Below are 23,418 nucleotides of genomic sequence, written 5' to 3'. Positions count from 1 at the left end.
AACAAGGAGGAGGTCACTCTAAGCAAGCTTCAAGGCCTTCTGCGAACTGCTGAGAGTAGTTTGAAAGGAAAAACTATTGCATCAAATCCTACTGCTAATGCCCCTATCATGGCAATTGGACAAGGGAAAGGGAAGAAGAGGAAGGATCCTTCTAATAGCCACAAGGGAAAGTCTCATGATGGATCCTCTTCTAGTGGGACCAAAGCTGGTTCTGCTGCTCCCTCTTCAAATCCGAAAGATGCAGAGTGCTTCCACTGTCACGAGAAAGGGCATTGGAAATGAAGTTGCCCGAAGTATCTGCAAGACCTCAAGGACGGTAAAGTAAAGCCCCACTTTACAAGTATTTACACTATTCAATCTAACAACTCATCACATGCTATTTCTTAGGTCCTTGATACAGGATGTGGTTTTCACATTTGTTATGATTTGCAGGGTCTAAGAAGAAGTAGGGATGTGGAGCATGGGAAGATGAACTTGATCATGGGGAATAGGAAAGTGTCATCTGTCACCATGATTGGAGTTTATTCTTTAGTTCTTAGTAGTGGGTTAGGTTTAGAGTTAAATAATTGTTGCTACTCGTCAGAAATGACACGGAATATTATTTCTTTTCGTGGTTTGTATAAACAAGGTTTTAGATTTTCATTTAATAATGAAATTGGTTCTATTAATGCTTTCTTGAATGGTACTTTCTATTTTGAAGCATTGACTTGTAATGGTATATATGAAACTGTGATGGTTGTAGACAACTTAGGAAATAATGTGTTGCATATCGATTCGTCCAATGGTTTGGACAAAGCACGCTTGTGGCATTGTCGTCTGGGACATGTCAACAAGAAACGCATAGCCCAACTCCAAAAGGATGGAGTCTTGGAGTCATTTGACCTTAAGTCCGATGACACGTGTGAATCTTGTATGCTTGGAAAGATTACCAAGTCACCCTTCACTGTTTCTTGGGAAAGGGGTGAGGGTTTATTAGATCTCATACATATAGATATATGTGGGCCCTTTAGATCCACCACAAGAGATGCAAACCGCTTCTATGTGACTTTTACTGATGATTATAGCAGATATGGGTATATCTACTTAATCAAGCACAAGTCAGAAACTTTTGAAAAGTTCAAAGAGTTTAAGCAAGAAGTGGACAATCAGCTGGGCCGGAAGATAAAGATGCTCCGATCCGATTGAGGTGGTGAGTATCTTAGTATCGAGTTCCACAACTATCTTAAGGAATGTGGAATTTTTTCACAATTGACGCCTCCTAGGAGACCACAACTGATTGGTGTGGTTGAGAGGCGTAATCGAACCTTGTTGGACATAGTTCATTCCATGATGAGTCGAACTTCGTTACCTATCTCATTTTGGGGGTATGCCTTAGAGACTGCCGCCATATCCTTAATCTAGTCCCAACTAAGAAGGTTGCCAAAACACCTCACGAGATGTGGATAGGGAAGGTTCCCTCATTGGCACATATTAAGGTTTGTGGTTGCGAGGCTTTCGAAAGACGAGAGAATCACGACAAGCTCGAACCTCGTAGTGAGCGATGAATTTTCATCGGCTACCCACATAAGTCCTTTGGATATCTCTTCTATAGACCGAGTGACAACGTTGTCTTCGTTGCGAGGAGAGGGGTTTTCCGAGAGAGAGAACTCGTATTCCAAGAGGATAGTGGGAGGCTAATTGATCTTGAAGAGGTTTAAGAATCAAGCGATGAAGGAACCTCTAACACTGCCACTCAACCCGAGGAGTAAACTCCTGTTGAACCAATTGACGAGTCCTTACCTCTTAGACGTTCCATTAGAGTTAGTGTTCCACCCGTATTATATGGTTTCCATATAACTATTGAGGGTGATACATTTATTAGTGATAGTACACTAATAAATTTGGATGAACCTTACAACTACAAGGAAGCCATGGCGGGCCCAAAGTCTTTGAATTGGAAAGAGGCTACGGACAGCGAGATTCAGTCCATGTATGACAATCAAGTTTGGAACGTGGTTGACAATGTACCAGGTCGTAAGACGATCGGGTGAAAATGGATCTTCAAGAAGACCAGCATGGATGGGAAAGTACACACATATAAGACGCGATTGGTTGCGAAGGGCTTTAGTCAAACTCCCGGAGTTGACTATGATGAGACTTTCTCACCAGTAGCGAAGATTAAATCTATAAGGGTTATGCTAGCCATAGTTGTGTTTCATGATTATGAAAATATGGTAGATGGATGTGAAAACCGCTTTCCTAAATGGGAAGTTGGCTGAAGAATTTTACATGAGTCAGCCAGAGGGTTTTGTCGATGCGCAACACCCTAATAGAGTGTGTAAGCTTGAGGAGTCCATCTATGGATTAAAACAAGCATCTCGTAGATGGAATCTTTGTTTCGATGAGAAAGTCAAAGAGTTTGGTTTTTCGAGAAGAGAGGATGAGTCATGTGTATATGTCAAAGCCAGTATGAGTATAGTTAGCTTTCTCATATTGTATATGGATGACATACTACTCATAGGAAACGACGTCCCAACCTTGCAGGAGGTTAAATCCTGGCTTGGGAAGTGCTTCGCTATGAAGGGCCTCGGAGAAGCTTCTTATATTCTGGGGATAAGGATATTGAGAAATATGAGTAAAAGACTAATAAGACTTAGTCAAAGTATCTACTTGGACAAGGTGTTGAAAGGTTTCAACATGGAGAATTCCAAGAAAGGGGAGTTACCGATCCAGAGCAATACCAAGTTGAGTAAGACTCAAAGTCCAAGTACCGAAGCTGAGATAGCATAAATGAGTCAAGTACCTTATGCTTCCGTTGTTGGCTCGATCATGTATGCTATGACTTGTACTCGCCCTGATGTGGCCTTCGCTTTGATCATGGTCAACAGATATCAAGGGAATCCTGGTAGAGCTCATTGGACTACGATAAAGAACATTCTTAAGTACCTACGGAGGACTAAGGATTGGGTTCTTATCCATGGTGGGAGTGATGAATTGAGTGTAACATCCGGACTTCCAGGTATTTTATTTATTTATTTATTTATTTTGAGGACTATTGAGCTACTCGACGAGTCAGTGCTCCAACTCGTCGAGTAGAGTCGCGATGTGCCACGTGGGATTAATGACCTACTCGACGAGTCCTAGAGCCTAGTCGCCGAGTAGGCACTGGTATGAGAAACCCTAAATCCCCCGGTTTAGGGCCTATTTAAAGGCACTCATAGCTTCATTTGTGGCTACACTTCCGTAATAGCAAACCCTAAACGACCATTAAGCTTAAAGAGAGAGAGAGAGAGAGAGAGAGAGAGAGAGCTTAGCTAATTGTGAGTGTTTGGTGCATCTTGTGAAGAGAAGGGAAGAATTCCAAGCCTAGAGAAAAGAAGGTGCTGCTAGATCCGAGGTTGTTTCACTTCAAAGCTTCTGGGAAAGGTATAAAGCTTGCACTTTTCTCATTATTTTTAATAGATCTCATGATTTTTGGAATCTAGGGTTTCTCCATCTAAATATGAGGACCTTGAGCGTTTTATGTTCATTGAGAGGTTTGGACTTTAGATCTGGACCATGTGAGGTCCCTAGAGTCCAAAAGTCCCTGCTTTATCCAACCATAATAGTGATCTTGAGTGAAAAACCCTTTTTAAGTTACGTTTTGGCATTTTATGCTCTAAAATGCCATGTATGAACGTAAAGCCTGTGACTTTACGTGATAAATGAGTCATAGGAGTGTAGATCTAGAGATTGGGAAGGTTATATGCCTCGGAATCGATTGAATGAGATAAGAGTCTGAATGCCATGGAGGGGTAAAATAGTCTTTTTACCACTTCAAGATAGAGAGAGAGGGGGGGAGAGATGACTTAGTAAATGTGTGATTTAAAGAGTTAATTAGATATAATTATCATATGTGATTAGGCGGAGGCTAGATTTGGTGATTCGTGTGCAAGAAGTATTCATTCACTTAGCTTACCTGTGAGGTGAGTCTTCTCACTATACTTAACAATAGTGGTATCCTTATGTGATTGATCTATCTTATGTGATTATCTGTATATTGTATTATTCTGCATTATGTCTTTGTGATTTATGTTGAATATTGTTGTTTTAAGTTACTGAGTTGGGATCGGAGGGTCCCACTGATACACATCGATAGGAGGGTCTTACTGAGTTATGGCCTAGAGTGGCTAATAAGTTGTGTGTGGTATTTTGGGGAACTCACTAAGCTGTGTGCTTACCGTGTTATGTGTTATGTGTTTTAGGTACTTCTCAAAATCACGGGAAGGCGTTTGCGTGATTGTAGACACTTGTTCATGATTACGTTGAGGATTCTGGGATTTAACTTTTGTTGGGAATTTATGTTGACATTGAGACACTTATGGTTTTATGAAATATAATATACAAGTTTTGTGTGTTTTAAAATGAAAATTTTGGTTTAAAATTTACGGTGTTACAAGTTGGTATCAGAGCCTTCGTTTGAGGGATTCAGATGCACCTCCGGGTGTGTTTGGACTCAAACTGATGATTTGAGAAGAATTTTCAAAAGAAAAGAAAGTTTCCCAAAATGAGAAAGAGTTTCAAGAGAAAACAAGTGGAAGCGGTGTGTACAATCAGCCAGAGCCCGAACGGAGATTTCCCAAAATACCCTTACATTTGTGTTGTAAGATAATTATGAGATATTTTGTTAGGATTGCATGCTAGAGGGTAGGCTAGTTATTCCATATTCTAGGGCTAGAATTGCCTGATTTGTGATGCCTTAGTCTAGGAGATGATTTGATCAGTGTTATATGTTATTTGCTTGAGTATGAGCTGAGTTTTGAGTCGGGAGATGATCTAGGAAGAGATACTTAAATAAACTTAAGAGAGTGGTCTACCGAGAGAGTAGCTGGAGATTTGTGAGACATAGAGTATATGTGAATTACAATCCTAGGAGGAGCTAGGACTTGGGGTGACTACAAATGGGGTGTGGAAGGTAGTATTGGGACCGTACTACTGAAAGATCCTAGTCTATATGCAATCCAAGTAAGAATCTATGGGATGCTAAGGAGGAAGTAGGGATGAGTAGTTGAGTGTGAGTATGCTCGAGCGAGTTTCTGATGATTTTGTGTTCTGTTTTAGAGACATTATGGTAGGTATGCGCCACACCCAGAGAGCAGTGGAGTTAGCAATAATGAGATTCGTAGGATGATTCATGACGAGGTGGCGGCAGCCATACGTGAGGCTATTCCGGAGATGTTTTGGTCTATTAATACCACTTTGATCGAGACATTTGACGAGCGATATGCTACAGTTTCTGACACAGCTACTGCTGCAGCCACAATAGTTGTCGTTGCAGCTATGCCACAGAGGGTGACTCGTTGCCATACTGGGAGATTAGCAACATGCAGCCATCGGAGTTTAATGGGACTCAGGATCCGATTGTTGCAATGAGATGGACCTCTGATATCGAGGGTTGTTTCTACACGTTTTCATGCCCAGAGCATTTGAGGGTGCAGTTCGCGTTCAACCAGCTTAGCTTGGGAGCGAAGGACTGGTGGAAGTTTGTGATGACCAGTTCTACTCCTACAGAACATTCTGCGGTGACTTGGGAGAGGTTTTTTGCGATGTTCCAAGATGAGTATGTTCCTCCGGTGGAGAGGGAATGGTTGGCCCAGGAGTTTTTTTCTCTTAGATAGAAGACAAAGTCGGTGACTGTGATTACGCGGGTGTTTCACGAGAGGGCATTGTTTTGCCTTGAGCATGTGGTGATTGAGCAGGCACGCATGAGTCGGTACTTGAGCATTTTGAGGAGGGATATTCGGGAGTTCGTGGTGAACTCGTCTTACCGGACATTTGCTGAGCTTCAGGTAAATTCCAGGAGGAGGGAGATCGAGCTGGAGACTCAGGCGAGGAAGGACGCGGAGTCTTAGGGGAGAGATCGGCGACCGGCACAATCGTAGCCGATAGCCAAGTGGGCTAAGCCCGCTGATTCGAGATCAGGAGGCTAGAAGGGCCGCACATTTTCCAAGTGCGGAAAGAGTCATGAGGGAGCTTGTCGGGCGGGGATTTGCTACAAATGTGGAAAGGAGGGGTATATGTCGAAGGATTGACCCAAGGGTTTTGTAGTCTGTTACCACTGTAATCAGAATGGACAACAGAAGTCCGAGTGCCCTAAACTTGTTCAGGGATCTGCCCAAGGTTCCACTCCTACTGCATTACGTGCTACAGATGTTCGGACGGTGAAGGTCAAGGTTCTGAAGGCTCGTGGGAGTGATTTTCAGCTGATAGCGGAGGAGGTCCGCGCAACACCTGATGTCGTGGCTAGTACGTATTTCCTTATTTATTTACTTATTATGAGATTCTCTTTTTTTGATTATTCTGGGCTATATTTTGGTACATTTCTTGTGAGTTTTGAACCTACATTAGTGTTATGTGACTCGGGTGCGAGTCGATCCTTCATGTCTCTAGCCTTTTGTGACAACCCAAAAATTTCCATTCGGAAAAACCATACACTACAATTGAAGTCAAATCTGTTTCTGCTAACTTTCAAGCTTTTAGGATAAGTTTCAGTGTTTTAAAGTTAGTGCTTCAAAATATATTAGGAGAGAGGATACCCTAAGGTTTATTATGTAGCAATAAGTGCCCAAAACATCAAGAGTTTGGATTTTACGGTCCAAAATGGTTTTGGGAGCGAAAATCCTCAAGGCTATATAAGTGGGACTTAGCCATTTTAGTTCATTTCTTCCATTTCAACTAGAGAAAACCCGAATTCTCTCTGAAGGATCTTCACCCGTTCACCCCGAATTGTAAGTACTTCAACCCTAGAGTGTATTAAAGTGTATTACATGCCTAGATAACATTGAAATCATCCAGAAATCACAAAGACAAGGTGTTTACGGCCCAAGAACATTCTTGGACCGTAAACCCAAAAAATAGGGCCAAGGTGTGCCCTATGTCCCTATAGACCTTGGAATCGAACCTAGCAACTACCCTTGACATTATTAGGCCTTAGAAACATCAAGAAACAATTGTTGGAAGAGAGTTTACGGCCAAGGATGATCTTGGGCCGTAAACTCCCTTTCATGGTGCAATGAAGCCCCAAATTCCTTCCTTAAGCCTAGAGACTAGCCTAGCACTTTACGTTGATGTGTTTAGGACTCAAGGCAATCAAAATACCATCACCCATAGGTGATTACAGCCGCAAACACATGCCAAAGTGGTCCATGGGCTGAAAACTCAAGTTAGGGGTGTTTTGATGCCATAAACACTTCCTAAGGCTTAGACTTGAAGTTAGGATGCTTCATTATGACTTTTAGGACCCTAAACAACCCTCATAAACATAAATGGACATGAGTTTATGTTTGTAAACTCATTAGGGCCGTGAACACCCCAAAAGCTCCAAAGAAAGTGGTCTTCCTCATCCTAGGGTAGAGCTAAGGTCCCTAAATCATTCCTAGCCTTCAAACTTGCACTTACACATGAGTAGCCATGAGTTTACGGCCATAAACTCCCTTGGGCCATAAACCCATGGTAGTAAACTCATGTGAGTGCCATTCTACCTTCATTTGTTGAATCACATGTGATTCCAACACTTGGTCAAGGTGTTTCCTAGTCCTGGAAGGTGTTTCCTTTCATATAGTTGTCATAAACACTATATTCATGTCAATATGTGTTCTTATTTGTCATTTAGGACTTAGTGTGTCTCGGGACTTCATTCGTGGAACTTCTCATCCGTACGCGCATACCCGTTTGAATCACCCACATCAGGTGAGTTCATACCCCGTAATGAATCTTTTAACTAATTGGGGGGGGGGGAATACAAGTTGAACACAATGATAGTTGTGTAAATGTTTGTTATAAACATCTTTCAAAATATTACTTATGTTATTATAAGTTGTCAAAACATTCCAAAACTCTTTTAAAGGTTATGTTACTTTATAGTTATACAAAACTCCGTTTTTAAAGTACAAGCATAACTTATTAGATAAATGATTCTTTTCAATAACAGTCCAAGTAGAACATTAGCAAAATATTATAGGTATAGTTTAGGAGAATGATATTCATTACTTCTAGTACAATGAAGCACACAAAGAGTCAGTTCAGTTCATGAGTCTATACTAATGGTATACGTTTACATAAATACATTACATAAATACTTTTACATAGATACGCTTACATGGAATACATTTACATAAATACGATATCAATACACGATAACAGAACATAACATAATAAGGTGCTATAGCATGGAACAAGTTCATGATCTAACTATACCAATGAATCACAACGCATTGTGATAGTTATATTGGGTATACATGATCATAGTAATGTGGATGTTCACGGCTTGCACTGATGCAGGGGTTGCGTGTAGTTTCCTAGAATCTCTTGACAAGGGAGCGTTTAGAATGGGATCTAGCCATCACATTATGCCTTAACCCTCAATTAAGGCAAAATAGTACTAAAAGTAGTCACTTATTACAAATACTACAATACTTACACTGTCAATACGACAATTACAGAAGGATACAAAATTCCAGTTTCAATATTATTAATACCTTTACCATGTGTCATATTCACATAATCGATGAGGTAGATTAGATTAAATTAATAATAGTCGTACAGTCGGGTGTTGGTAGAAGGCTACATTCAAAATAGTTGAGTCTTGGTAGAAGGCTACTTTCAAAACAGTTGAGTCTTGGTAGAAGACTACTTTCAAAACAGTCGTGTCTTGGTAGAAGGCTACTTTTAAAAGTTAGGATCATAATGCTAATCTTATGATTCCTTAATATATACACTATAGGATACATATATTCTAATAGATTCTGACAACTAATAGGATGTGTGCCTTCGCTTTATTTCCTATTCTCATTGGATTGTGGGCATGGACCGAGTTCCCCCAATCTATTATCTACCTGAATCTATATATATTTATGCTTAAGTATACATTAAGTCATCATAAGGGTACCAAGTATGGATCAGGTTATAGGACACAGAGTCAAAGCACAGTTTTTCTAGTAATAAACATACTTTTCAAAGTCAGTACTTTTGGTATACAAAACTAGAGATTTCCCAGATAAGTACTTAATCCCTTTTATTAAGCCAGTACAGTTTTAGAGACTTTATGTGAGTAACTCTATAACACCTTAGTTTATACACCATGTTTATATATAAAACTAATATCCAATAGATAGTTAAATGTGTGTTTTCCGCCTTACTTCTTGTTCCCGTTGGATTGTGGGCTTAGGGCAGATTCACCCAGTTAACTTTCTACCCGATGTCAGATTATATATAGCAGTATAAACAAAGCTATTATAAAAGTAGTCACTGTGGTTGATATTTTACTATAAGAAATATAAGTTTTCTTAAAAGAACTTTTCATTAGATATAAAGGAACCATTACAAATAACTCCATGAGTAACAAGTGAATACACCAGGGTTATATATGACAACGATCTAACAACCAATGGAATGTGTGCTATCCGCCTTACTTTCTGTTCCCCGTTGGGTGTGAGCTTAGGGCAGATGCGCACAATCGATTGTTTATTTACTCTGAGTATATATAACTTGTACCCACTTAGTACCCATAGAAAGGCTTGTAGTGTCATTCTACTTAACTTCATTCAAGTAGGATATATAGGATTTTATAGAGGAACAGGCGAACTTTTCAAAACAGAACTTACAGCTTACATCACTTTTACATATACATTTGCAACAACATTTGACAGCGTACGTCACTTTCACTATACAGTTTAAAGAACATTTTACAGCTTACTCACATCACTTAAATCTTATGAACTGACCAGCTTAATTGCTGATCAACTCTTTCAAATAACTTGTATTCTCAGGAGGCTATTAGACAGGTGCTCGTGCTGGGGATTTAGAAGATGAAGCATTACAGCTTCAAGTCTTGTTTTGTTATTTGTGTATGAATTCTATGTTTTGTGAACACACATAGTAAACACTTTCTTTTGAAATGAAATGGTTGTTTATTACTTGCTTACCATATACATATCTCGTGATACTTAACATGACGTCCTCCACCCCCAAACGTTTCCGCCGTTCCGGTTTTTGGGTGTGACAGATTGGTATCAGAGCATTATTTATAGTGAAATAAGTATATCAACCGATAAAAGATATACATCTATAAATACAATGGGGCTTAAGTGCTCTGGATAATGATATATTTTAGAATATAACTTCAAGTTATAAAAATATACCTACTTGCTTATACATGTACATAATAGAACTAGTGTCACGAGGAGAACAGAACTAAAAGTATTTAAAGGTGGGGCACTGTCGTTAACCCGAATAGTTATGTAATCATAGCTAGGATCAATATAGCCTGATCAAATATATTCATTCGAGATGTGACCAACATGTGTTTGGGAATGATGTGGTTATGCAACAGGGATAAAACTTACCTGAACAACAGTCAAGAGAGCGCCAGAACAAGTACAGTTAGAGTTAGAGTACTATGGGAGTATTCTATGATACGATAGCGCGTTAACGATTTTAGAACATACCAGGTACATTACGTTAGAATACTATAGGAGTATTTAGTCCAGATAAATAACTTATGTGAGAATTTAAAAAGACCTTTATGGATAAGTCTATAATCTTGCAAGATATATTCCTAAAGTGTTATATATAATCAGGATTTTATAGACATAGAATCTATGGCCTACGCTTCGCTATCCGTTCCTCTTAAGGGTGTAGTATTGAGGTGGGATCAATTATTCGAAAGTCTATTTAATCCTCAATTATATACAAACTTGTGTACCTTGTACAATTATAGGAGGATTCCGTAAGGATCACCCCATAAAGTTACCTTACAGCTCATAGGTTCTTTAGTCACTTTCATTCTCGCACGACAAACCCAGATAAATGTAACCACATCCTTAGAGTATACAATAGAAGAGTCCAGGAGGAACAAGGACATGTTCATGAGAAGTTTTCAAGGAAAGATCAGCTGAAGTAACCAAAACGTCTTACACATCACACTAATAAATATTAATTAAGTTAATTTATCGAGCGAGTGGAAACACTGCTCACATTACATGTGTTAGAATTATTTTCTTACATACAGCTGGTAACAGTTATTCAGGAAACAAATATTCATTCGAGGATAGTTAATCCAAATTCATAGAGCTTATTAGGTATAGACTCATTTATGAATTGTTTCTAGAACCCTGTGGAAGTCAGGACCTGATACATCCAGAAGTAGGATAACCTTGTCTTTTCAGCTTTCGGCTTGTGTCCATTGCTTTAAGCTTATCCTGTTTCATCTTTGTTTTCTTTTAGCAAAGATGCCTCCTCGCAAATCACCCAGACACACTACTCTGATAACTCCAATACCTTCTCCACAAATCGATGCAACAACTCTGAACGCTGCAGTGGCTGCGGCGGTGGCAATAGCCATGGCCCTATATCACCTCACCAGTACAGGTGGAGGTGAAGCGCCTACCGATTCTACTCATGGTGAATTCCATGTGCGCCCGAGAGAGTTCTCTTACAAAGACTTCACTAGATACCAGCCATTGTCCTTTAATGGGACTGAAGGAGTCATTGCCCTTATGCAATGGTTCGACAAGACAGAGTCGATCTTCAAAATTTGTTTATGCCCAGAAGGAAGCAAAGTGAAGTTTGCTGCCTACACCTTCTCCGGCGAAGCCCTAACATGGTGGAACGACCATGTTAAGTCATTGACCCTATCAGTGGCTAACTCCATAGGTTGGGAAAAACTAAAAGAGTTAATGCAGGAGGAATATTGCCTGTTAGGCGAGTTTCAAAAACTGGAACAAGAGCTATGGGATCTCACTAAGGTCGGTTCAGACATAGTGACCTACACTGACCGGTTCAGCGAACTAGCAGCTATATGACCTGGGATGATTACCTCGGAGAAGAAGAAGATAGAGAGATACATTTGGGGTCTAACTGCTCCGACCCAAGGAAATGTGTTATCTTCTAACCCAGCCACGTTTGATAGTGCTAAACGGCTGGCATAGTGACTCATCGATCATGGAGTCCGCCACAACGTAGAAGTACCTACTCCTGAGCCATCAAGGGAAGAGGACAATAATCAGAAGTCGGGGAACAAGAGGAAGAAGAAGCGAACAACACAAGACACACCGCAAGAGCAACGAGCGAGTACTATGTACGCCACTACAAGGCCTACTGCTTCAGCACCTGCCAGTCGTTATGCTAGAAACCTTCCGAAGTGTGGAAAGTTCAACTTTCACCACACCGGAGTATGCTGGGAAATGTAGTGTCTGAACTGTCACAGAAGGGGACACACAGTCCATTACTGCAGGGCACCGGCTCAACCGATCTCCCAAGTCTTCGGAGCTGAAGAAAACCAAGCTTGCTATGGCTGTGGTGAGACTGGACACCGTCAGAGGGACTACCCGATAATAAGGAACTCAGGAGCGGATGGATGCATTCTGATGATCACCGCAGGAGAATCCACCTCGGACTCGTCGACGAGTAGTGGTACGTTTTCAAAATAGTAATTACTTTTAAAAATTAATTTATATTCATATAAGATTAAAATTTGGGGATGAAACTTAAAAGTAACCATAACAACTCACATGTTGAAATAGGTCGTAATATTCAAGAGAACTGAAGGATCCCTTAGAGAAGCTATTATGGCTCACCATATACATCAGGGTTGTGCGCAACTAAGGTGTTGCAGACTTAGAGTGAGTGACTCCGCTTAGGTCCCCTTTCCTTAATTGGTTGAGGATTTGAGGCAGAGATACTCAATCGACTGCCTGGCTCATCTTAAAAATTCACAGTTGGTATATGACGAGCGATGGTAGTGGTACCACGGGGGATTATGGTATAAAAGTATCCCTTCAATTAATAAAGCACTTTTGTTCATATGTATGCACACATAGCGATACAATACGTAGGAGTGTTAACTTCAAATAGAAACTAGGAGACACGAGTACAGTTACAAGGAGTACATTGTTGAACATACTAGGAGTACAGTACCAATCATACCAGGGATACATTGTCGTATATCAGACGTTTCTTTCCATTGACCAAAACTTTGTTCAGTATAGAGTCCGTTGTTTTCTTCGTAATGAGTTGGTGTGGTCCTCACCATACTGAGTTCATATGTTCCTATCGCCTCGATCGACAAGTTCTCAAAATTTTCGTCTGTCGTATCGAAAGTCCAACCTAAATAAAAAAAATATATTTATCTTTCGCATTCTAAACCCCCAAAGTACTCGTGCGAAGAGTACTTTGTCCTCCGATGCCTTATTGTCAGATGTCCACAGACCGTCACGAAATACCACTCGTCCAGCAAACCAAGTTCGAGCACAGAGGCTAAGGATGAATACGGCCCACCTATTATTAATTAGTATATGCGCGAGGATGGTATATGAGTATGATTACGCAGATCTAGTATGTGTGTTTCCACCCTATCTCCTGTTCCCCGTTGGGTTGTGGACCTGGGGCAGAGTTGCACATCTGACAGTGCTACTAATCCTAATTATATACGGCTTGTATACACGAGGTAAATATAGATGGACCAAGTATGAATCATATCAAGAACACCAGGGCAAAGTTGCCAGGTCTACGAGTGAGTATTCTGCAAATCAGAAGAGCGCAACCCCAGTAGTAATGCTAAGAGAGCTAATTTCGGGACGAAATTCATTCTAACAGGGGGATGATGTTACAACCCAAAAATTTCCATTTGGTAAAACCATCCACTACAATTGAAGTCAAATCTGTTTCTGCTAACTTTCAAGCTTTTGGGATAAGTTGAGTGTTTTAAAGTTAGTGCTTCAGAAGATATCAGGGGAGAGGATACCTTAAGGTTTATTATGTAGCAATAAGTGCCCAAAACTTCAAGAGTTTGGAGTTTACGAACCAAAATGGTTTAGGGACCGAAAATCCTCCAGGCTATATAAGTGGGACTTAGCCATTTTAGTTCATTTCTTCCATTTCAACTAGAGAAAACCCGAATTCTCTCTCAAGGATCTTCACCCGTTCACCCCAAATTGTAAGTACTTCAACCCTAGAGTGTATTAAAGCGTATTACATGCCTAGATAACATTGAAATCATCCAGAAATCACAAAGACAAGGTGTTTACGGCCCAAGACCATTCTTGGACTGTAAACCCTAAAAATCGGGTCAAAGTGTGACCTATGTCCCTATAGACCTTGGAATCAAACCTAGCAACTACCCTTGACATGATTAGGCCTTGGAAACATGAAGAAACAATGGTTGGAAGAGAGTTTACGGCCAAGGATGATCTTGGGCCGTCAACTCCCTTTTATGGTGCAATGAAGCCCTAAATTCCTTCCTTGAGCCTAGAGACTATCCTAGCACTTTAACTTGATGTGTTTAGGACTCAAAGTAATCAAAATACCATCACCCATAGGTGATTACAGCCGCAAACACATGCCAAAGTGGTCCATGGGCTGAAAACTCAAGTTAGGGGTTTTTTGATGCCACAAACACTTCCTAAGGCTTAGACTTGAAGTTAGGATGCTTCATTACAACTTTTAGGACCCTAAACAACCCTCATAAACATAAATGGCCATGATTTTATGGTTGTAAACTCATTAGGGCCGTGAACACCCCAAAATCTCCAAAGGAAGTGGTCTTCCTCATCCTAGGGTAGAGCTAAGGTCCCTAAATTATCCCTAGCCTTCAAACTTGCATTTAAACATGAGTAGCCATGAGTTTACGTAAGTAAACTCCCTTGGGCCGTAAACCCATGGTAGTAAACTCATGTGACTGCCACTATACCTTCCTTTGTTGAATCACATGTGATTCCAACACTTCGTCAAGGTGTTTCCTAGTCCCGGAAGGTGTTTCCTTTCAAATACTTGTCATAAACACTATATTCATGTCAATATGTGTCCTTATTTGTCATTTAGGACTTATTGTGTCCCGGGACTTCATTCGTGGAACTTCTCATCCGTACGTGCATACCCATTTGAATCACCCACATCAGGTGAGTTCATACCCCGTAATGAATCTTTTAACTATTTTAACTATTTTAAGAGGGGGGGGGGAATACAAGTTGAACACAATGATAATTGTGTAAATGTTTGTTATAAACATCTTTCAAAATATTACTTATGTTATTATAATTTGTCAAAACATTCCAAACTCTTTTAAAGGTTATGTTACTTTATAATTATACAAAACTTCGTTTTTAAAGTACAAGCATAACTTATTAGATAAATGATTCTTTTCAATAACAGTCCAAGTAGAACATTAGCAAAGTATTATAGGTATAGTTTAGGAGAATGCTATTCATTACTTCTAGTACAATGAAGCACACAAAGAGTCAATTCAGTTCATGAGTCTATACTAATGGTATACGTTTACATAAATACTTTTACATAGAGACGCTTACATGGAATACATTTACATAAATACGATATCAATACACGATAACAGAACATAACATAATAAGGTGCTATAGCATGGAACAAGTTCATGATCTAACTATACCAATGAATCACAACGCATTGTGATAGTTATATTGGGTATACAAGATCATAGTAATGTGGATGTTCACGGCTTGCACTCATGCAGGGGTGGCGTGTAGTTTCCTAGAATCTCTTGACAAGGGAGCGTTTAGCATGGGATCTAGCCATCACATTATGCCTTAACCCTCAATTAAGGCAAAATAGTACTAAAAGTAGTCACTTATTACAAATACTACAATACTTACACTGTCAATACGACAATTACAGAAGGATACAAAATTCCAGTTTCAATATTATTAATACCTTTACCATGTGTCATATTCATATAATCGATGAGGTAGATTAGACAAAATTAATAATAGTAGTACAGTTGGGTGTTGGTAGAAGGCTACTTTCAAAATAGTCGAGTCTTGGTAGAAGGCTACTTTCAAAACAGTTGAGTCTTGGTAGAAGACTACTTTCAAAACAGTCGTGTCTTGGTAGAAGGCTACTTTTAAAAGTTAGGATCATAATGCTAATCTTATGATTCCTTAATATATACACTATAGGATACATATATTCTAATAGATTCCGACAACTAATAGGATGTGTGCCTTCGCTTCATTTCCTATTCTCATTGGATTGTGGGCATGGACCGAGTTCCCCCAATCTATTATCTACCTGAATCTATATATATTTATGCTTAAGTATACATTAAGTCATCATAAGGGTACCAAGTATGGATCAGGTTATAGGACACAGAGTCAAAGCACAGTTTTTCTAGTAATAAACATACTTTTCAAAGTCAGTACTTTTGGTATACAAAACTAGAGATTTCCCAGATAATTGCTTAATCCCTTTTATTAAGCCAGTACAGTTTTAGAGACTTTAGGTGAGTAACTCTATAACACCTTAGTTTATACACCATGTTTATATATAAAACTAATATCCAATAGATAATTAAATGTGTGTTTTCCGCCTTACTTCTTGTTCTCGTTGGATTGTGGGCTTAGGGCAGATTCACCCAGTTAACTTTCTACCCGATGTCAGATTATATATAGCAGTATAAACAAAGCTATTATAAAAGTAGTCACTGTGGTCGATATTTTACTATAAGAAATATAAGTTTTCTTAAAAGAACTTTTCATTAGATATAAAGGAACCATTACAAATAACTCCATGAGTAACAAGTGAATACACCAGGGTTATATATGACAACGATCTAACAACCAATGGAATGTGTGCTATCCGCCTTAGTTTTTGTTCCCCGTTGGGTGTGAGCTTATGGCAGATGCGCACACTCGATTGTTTGTTTACTCTGAGTATATATAACTTGTACCCACTTAGTACCGATAGAAAGGCTTGTAGTGTCATTTTACTTAACTTTCATTCAAGTAGGAAATATAGGATCTTCTAGAGGAACAGACGAACTTTTCAAAACAGAACATACAGCTTACATCACTTTTACATATACATTTGCAACAACATTTGACAGCATACATCAATTTTACATATACATTTTCAAGAACATTTTACAACTTACTCACATCACTTAAATCTTATGAACTCACCAACTTAATTGTTGATCAACTCTTTCAAATAACTTGTATTCTCAGGAGGCTATTAGACAGGTGCTCGTGCTGGGGATTTAGAAGATGAAGCATTATAGCTTCAAGTCTTGTTTTGTTATTTGTGTATGAATTCTATGTTTTGCGAACACACGTTGTAAACACTTTCTTTTGAAATGAAATGGTTGTTTATTACTTGCTTACCATATACATATCTCGTGATACTTAACATGACGTCCTCCACCCCCGAACGTTTCCGCCGTTCCGGTTTTGGGGTGTGACACCTTTAGTCGTCACATCGGTATCCAGCGTTAGGCGTTGAGTCGGCCTCTGAGGGTTTCTATAGCAGATGAGCGTATGGTTTTTGCTATTGAGGTATTCCGAGGATATGTGCTAGAGATTTTTGGTGTCGATTTTCCGATTGACCTGGTACCGATCGCGATGGTTGATATCTGCGTCATAGTGGGCATGAACTAGTTGAGCAACTTTGGAGTAGTGATCAACTGCAAGGGCCAGTTGGTGACTTTACGAGACCCTAGTCGGGGAGTGCTTAAAGTGTATGGCGAGGGTACCAGATTTGGGTCAGCTTTCTGCTCTGCCGCCAGGCCAAGGCAGAGTTTACGGCATGGTTGTATGGGATTCGTGGCATATGTGATGGATTCGCGGATTGTGTCAGAGAGGCAGAGTTCTATCTCTGAGGTTCCAATAGTGTGCGAGTTCCCTGATGTTTTCCCCAAGGAGTTATCGGGTGTACCTCCCAAGAGGCAGGTGGAGTTTCAGATTGATTTGGTTCCGGGAGCAGCGCCTATCGCCAAGGCACCTTATCTCCTTGCGCCACCAGAGATGCAAGAGTTATCCTCACAGCTTTAGGAGCTACTGGGGAAGGGATTTATTTGACTGAGTAGCTCGCAGTGGGGAGCGTCGATCCTTTTAGTCAAGAAAAAGGATGGTTCGCACTGGATGTGCATTGATTACCGGGAGTTGAACAAGTTGACGGTGATGACTTGAAAAACTCTTAGATCGATTACATATTCAATAGGTTAATTAGTAAAGAAAACATATAAACACAATAAAAATGAGATGGAATCAAAGTAATGCATAATGATTCAAATGTAGTCACGCCTCAGCAAAGCTCGACAAAGAACTTCTGCTGTAGAGGCGAGCTAGGGTTTGTAGTACAATTACTATGAATAATAATGAAACCGATAATAACTAAGGATGCATGCATGCACCTTAAATACTAAACCCTAATACAATAAACACGGTTGGACAGGCCCAAACCGGATAATAAAACTAGGCTAAGGACCAAGCCTAAAGAAGTAACACATGTAGACCCAACGATCTCCCCCTTTGCGGAAATTTGGGGAGAGACTTCACTTTGGTGGAGGTTGTGGAGTTCGCTTCACAACCTTGAATAGTCTTGGAATAATGGCAAGAAGAGTCTATCTGAAAGCCATATACCACCGAAGCATTTCTGAGAACAACTTCTTGTCTTCCTCACTATTTTGATCACACCCATGAACAAGTTCAAGAATGTGCTGTGACAACCTGAAATTTCTAGCTTGTATAAGTGTTCAAATCTATCAAATTTAGACTCGTGTTGCTATCTTTTAGCACTGTTTAGGGTCTATTCTGAGTATTCTGAGACTAGTGCATCAAAGGAATCATTGTTTGGATTTGTTAGTTAAAGTTCCAAACCATCTAGCAGACCGTAAACCTCCTCAAAAGGAGTTTACGGTCAGGACATTAGAGCTTACGGTCATGGTGACCGTAAAATCCGTCCTATATATATAGTTCATGATCATTTTTGATCATTTCTTCCATTCCAAGCCTAGAACCCGATTTCTCTCCCAAGGATCTTAAGGTTTTTCTTCCAAACTTCAATAATGTAAGTGATTCCTTCCCTTTTGGAGTTAATAGATCTCTTCTTCTTGATTCACTCTTGAGTTCATCCATAAATCTCATCTTTTGAGTCTAGATCTTCAAGATACTCAAGAACATGAAGAACACTTTAGTGTTTTGGGCCGAAAAAACTGTTCTTTGCTTCTAAATTGTAAGTATCTATCTTCTATACTTGTTTTCTAGTTAGGATACTCGATTAAGGCCTTGAAAACATTCATTTTTTATGAACATAATGTTTTTACGGTCTAGTGTATCTCCTTAGACCGAAAACCCTTATTAAGGGTGCAAATGAGGCATTAAACCCTCCTAAAGTTTATAATGGAACCTAGAACTCTTCTACAAGCTTGAATGCCCCTAAAAATCACTCCTATGAACGAAATGACATGATTTTATGGTGGTAAACTCATGGACAGTAAACCCTATGACCGTAAGGTCACTGGACTATAAACATAGGACCATAAACACATGGGACCTTGAACCCATTGGACCGTAAACCATAGGACCATAAACACATGGGACTATGAACTCATTCGACCGTGAACCCATTGGACTGCAAACACACTTAGTCATGCCATTTGGACCGTAAACTCTTTAGGGTGGCCGTACACCCTAAGTGTGCAATCATATGCGATTGTATCGCTTCAGTCTAAGAGTTTCCTAGTCTATTAGGGTGTTATCCTTTATAATTAGTTGTTTATAGACTAATCAATTACATATACATGCCATTATATGTTTATTAGGATCTTTGTGTGCTCAAGGTTTCACCTGACACTCTACATCCTTTTTCCAAACATACTTTTGTACCACTCACTACAGGTGAGAGCATACCCCTTAATCTACCTTTTAAATGATTTTCAATGCTTATATGGGGGGGGGGATACATGTCGAAACATTATAGTTATTATATCAATCACACGTGATTAATAACTATCAAACAAATGGATTTACTATACTTTTAACAGTTTTACCAAACAAACTACTTCAAAATGTTTATCAAACTCTTTTACATGCTAAAATCTTCATCAAACTTGTTCTTATAAGCCAAATTGCCTTTAAAATCGTTTTATAAATTGACACCAAGTCTTCAATATTTATTATTAAACTCTTCAAAATGCTTTACAAAACATCTTTTTAAACTTATATATTGTCAAATGCATGTCTATATATGTATAGTTATATAAGTAACATTTAAAGGACTTAGGATTGATAAATCGCTTTATTTTCTTTTCCTTGTTTAGATGTGGCCTGAGAGTATAGGTTATTTGTCCGAATGTCGTTTAAATATCAGTTATATATTTTGTATACATATATAGACATAAAAGTACCATCAATTAGTTTAGTACCTTTGGGTAGCAAAGGCATACCTTCATTCATTCAAACCATAGAAGTTACTAGTAAACTATAATATGTATAGTTTATTAATTCGCTACTCATTATTTCTAGTACAATGAGACATACAAATAGTCAGTTCATACATGAGTCAATACATACTATAACGAGAAACAGATTGAGAATACTATAACGAGAAATAGATAGAGAATACTATAATGAGAAACAGATAGAGAATACTATAATAAGAAACAATACATACTATACACGATACAAGAGAACATATTATGATGAGAAACAAAGCGAACATACTACATACTAGATAGAGAGAACATATATTACACTAGTACATAAATACATATACAAGAATACAATAACATAAATGTGAGCCACGGTTTCGGGGCATGGCATCACCTGCCATGGCTCGTTTTGTATCTAGAGTCTCCGAGGGGGGGGGGGGGGGGGGGAGAGCGTGAATTTGTGTATAGATCTATATTGGATTGACTATCCTTCACCTTGTTGTTCGCTACAGTGGGACTTGCAAGTCTACAGGTGGCAAATGTCATTTCTTCCGACGTCTTTCATCATCGTGTTTTTAGTCGATAGTATGGTGCATTCATATCACATTAAACCTTAATTAACAACCAGTTTATGGTAGTTAGTACAACAATAGTTACCATAAAACAACACTACAATACTTTATTATTTTCCCATTGCATTCACATTGTGATCTTCTCACATAAACAATAATGTAAAAACTATATTTATGGTTAATGATAGTCACACTTGGGAAAATACACACTTTTACAAGAAACAAACATACAAAACATTTGATGCCTTGGTAGAAGGCTATGTTTAGTAGAAAATATAGGATTTTCTAGGAGATACAAACATTTACTACAAACATTTACAAACTTATACATCAAACACTTACAAACATTTTCATACAAACAAAGATACTAAAATGCTTATGAACTCACCAGCTTTAAAGCTGATCAACTCTTTCAAAATAACTTGTATTCTCAGGTCGTCAGTAGACAGGTACCGATGCCAGGTTTTGAGAAGGTGGAGCTCATTCAAGACTCGTCTCTTCTTTTGATTAACATTTTTGTTGTCCTAAAAACTTCACAGAACACACTTGTATTAAATCATATTATTAATGCAATGGATGATGTTCTTGCTTATTTACTATTATGCTTTGTTGTGATACTGTACATGGCGTCCTTCACCCCCGAACGTTTCCGCCGTTCCGGTTTTGGGGCGTGACACATTGGTATTAGAGCATTGTTTATAGTGAATCGAGTATATCAACCCATAAAAGATATACAAAACATAAACACAACGGGATTAAAATACTCTGACCAAGAGTTTATAATTTTAAATAATAAAATATTTAACCAAGTATACATACCTGCATTCATACTAAAATCAGTGTCACTAGGACATAACAAAAGTATTACGGTTGTTGAACATCACAAGTAGGCTCGGGGATATATGGTCAGTTCTGGGAATCACATAGCCTGATAAACTATGTTGGTGCAAGAAGTGACTAGAATATGCCCGAGAATGGGTGTGATGTGGCAACAAGTCTTAAAACTTACCAACACTACTACAATGAAAACATTAGAATAGAACATAAACCTAAAAAACTATAGGAGTATTTTGTGTTACTATAATTACTTATTTGAGAACTAGTAAGGATCATCTTATAATTATCTTAGGTAATACGTCTATTTAGATTTAAGATTCTTATACTCCTTGTTCTCGCGTAGATATCATGGCTGGATTCCATCCACTCGGCGACGCGTACTTCCCAAACCAAGGCAATGCTGGATGGCTTGAAGCAGAGCCATAAGAGAATCATCCAATCCCTCTGGATGACGACTTCGCAGAGAATTTATGGGAGGATTCTGACTCCGAACCTGAGTCAATAACCTACCCCCAGCGGCTCAAATCCCTAATGTTAACCCTCGTCCAACATTTCAAGGTCCTACACATCTATGGGAAACAAACTTGAACAGATGGAGCCATGAACAGGGTCAACCATTACCTTACAATGGAGATCGAAGCTTCTATAACTTGAGCGAGGGAGGCTCAGCAAACAGAGTCCTACCTATCCCGGTCCGTATGATTGCCCATAGTGATGAGTAGGGTAGAGCGGCCATCAACCAAATCATGGAAGTTGATGCCGATGCGGGAGTCAATACCATACACATTCTCTATCTGGAGTCTGCTTATGAAAGGACTCAGAATCTGAATGCGACCCTGCAGAGAGATCTTACTACAACCCAAGCTGAAGTCAAGGAACTTCAGGCTGGGCAGGCAATGAGTGAAAGGTGCATGAGAGACATCGAGTGCCATCTGTCAGAATCAAGGACTCATTCTAGTGGTTCTCGTTGTACATATAACCTACTAAACTTTTTCTTTTGGATATAGCATAGTCTATGTAAAAATTCTAGTTTAATTTCCTATCTATGTAAAGACTTTGAATCTGTTAAGTCTTGTTAGGTCGTAGTTCTGTCAAAATTTTCCTATCTTGGTCTGATGTAAGACCTACTTCTAGGTAATTTTCCCAAACTTGTTACATCTGTAATACCAGTATTATTGACAAATATATAATCTCATGGAAATTATTATCCAAATGCTATCATCTTTTTAGTAATAGATCTACATTCAATCATACTATTCGGTTGTGTTGTTGGGCTATGGAGAGTTAGTCCATGAGTCACTCTCATCATTTCTCTCTATTAAATTCTTACCAGTATCTTCATCTTTGTACACTTTTAGGTAAAAGATGCCGCCGCACCGATCAATGAGATGCATTCCTCAAGTAACTCCAATACCACCACCACCTCCTTCATAAATCGATACGACAACTCTAAATGCTACAGTAGCTGCGGCTGTGGCAACAGCCATGACTCAATATCACTCTACCAGTACCAGCAGAGGTGGAACACCTATTCATTCTACTCATGGTGAGGTCCACGTGTGCTCGATAGAGTGCTATTACAAGGACTTCACCAATTGCAAGCCAAAGTCCTTTAAAGGGACTGGCGGCGTCATTGGCCTCTCACAATGGTTCGAGAAGACATAGTCGATCTTCGAGATCTCCTCTTTCCCAGAAGAGAGCAAAGTCAAATTTGCTTCTTGCATCTTCGAGGAAAAAGCCTAAGATGGTGGAATAGCCATGTCAAGTCACTAACTCTTGTTGTGGCAAATTCTATGGGCTGGGAAACTTTGAGAG

Source organism: Lactuca sativa, chromosome 3, assembly GCF_002870075.4.
Source record: "Lactuca sativa cultivar Salinas chromosome 3, Lsat_Salinas_v11, whole genome shotgun sequence".
In the NCBI taxonomy this organism is placed as follows: Eukaryota; Viridiplantae; Streptophyta; class Magnoliopsida; order Asterales; family Asteraceae; genus Lactuca; species Lactuca sativa.
This window is presented reverse-complemented; position numbering follows the sequence as displayed.